This window comes from Uloborus diversus, unplaced genomic scaffold (genome assembly GCF_026930045.1).
Source record: "Uloborus diversus isolate 005 unplaced genomic scaffold, Udiv.v.3.1 scaffold_865, whole genome shotgun sequence".
NCBI lineage: Eukaryota > Metazoa > Arthropoda > Arachnida > Araneae > Uloboridae > Uloborus > Uloborus diversus.
Genome location: NW_026559083.1, coordinates 41,741 through 43,467, shown reverse-complemented (window position 1 = coordinate 43,467; position 1,727 = coordinate 41,741).

Below are 1,727 nucleotides of genomic sequence, written 5' to 3'. Positions count from 1 at the left end.
AATCGCAGAGCAAAAAATGTGATGTTCAGAAATTTAGATCTCTAAATGCAATTTTAATCTCATCAAATTTTCCTAAAACATGATATTAAAGCGAATATTATTATATGAAACTCCATTTCCAATTTTTTTCTGCGAATGTAATTGTATGAAAGTTAATAATGGAAATATGACTTAATAAGAGAGGATCAATCGCATTTATCTGAAGCTTGAGTTCGAGATCCAAACAGCACTTATATTGATCATGTTGCATGCTTCAAAAAAAAAAAAAAAAAAAACCCCTGCGAATGCCTTGCTGAGCAGCCTATTTTGAAAAAAAAAATGCTTCAGATGACGTTAATATGTATCAGACCACAATAATCCTGTTGGAATGCATTGTCATTTAGGAATATTTGTAGGTTTTCAGTGAAGCCAGGCAGATTTAGCAGTGCATAAGAGCCACCAGACCAGAAGCATCACAAAAATTTTCTTTTACTAGACTACTATAAAACAAATGAGGGAAATTAAGGATTTTCATAATGATGATTGGGGAAACATTAGGGCCATATTCAATGAACCCTACATTAGCGGCAATAACTGTTGAAACAAACTGCAGGCAGTAGTGAGATGAGACTGGGGAATGTTAGCCATTGTGTTCACAATAGCAGCAGCAGTATCGTGGGAAAGACTATTGATGTTCCTCTTAACCGCGTTCCCCTACACCCTAGTCCTCCAAAGAACCATCACTGATGCTTGAAATTCGGTACACGTGACCTTAGGTACCTTACCATAGTTTACGCAGCCACTGGTCATTTTTGTGGTTCGCCTCTCCAGGCTAGAAATTCTGAATAGCAGCCACTGGTGACCAAAGCTGCAGAAAATGGTGGCCACCTTTGCACTTTTGGTTGCCATTTTGAAAAAAAGTATCACTCAATAGGTTGTATTTTTATACAAGGTGCATCTAAAAAGTTGACATGACACACGAAAATTCTCGCCCATCATTTCTTGAGTTGTGGGTGGTGACGAGTCTTGTTGGGAAACACATTCTGCCTTTCACCTGCTATAGTAATTATTTTAATAGCTTGGCACCTCTGTCTCGGTGTAAGCACTTGCTCTGGCACCTGGAGAGAGAAAAATATGTGTGTATCAGGTATCAGATCTCCCTCACTACTAACACTCCAAAGAACCATCACTGATGCTTGAAATTCGCTACACGTGACCTTAGGTACCTTACCATGGTTTATGCAGCCACTGGTCATTTTTGTGGTTCGCCTCTCCAGGCTAGAAATTCTGAATAATAGCCACTGGTGACCAAAGCCGCAGAAAATGGTTGCCATTTTGAAAAAAAGTATCTCTCTAATAGGTTGTATTTTTATACAAGGTGCATCTAAAAAGTTGACATGACACACGAAAACTCTCGCCCATCCTTTCTTGAGTTGTTCTGGATGGTGATGAGTCTTGTTGGGAAACATACTGTCTCCTACCTGCTACAGTAATGATTAAGAGCTTGGCACCTCTTGTCTGGGAGTAAGCAACAGCTCTTTAGCACCTCGAGAGAGACAAATATGTATGTCTCAGGGCATCACATCTCATCATCAGGGCATCACTCCAAAGAACCATCTCTCGTGCTTGAAATTTAGTACAAATGACCTTAGGTACCTTACCATGATTTTACACAGCCCCTGGTCATTTTTCTGGTTTACCTCCTGGTAAAGCTCCAGAGTAGGAATACTGAATAGTAGCCACTTCTC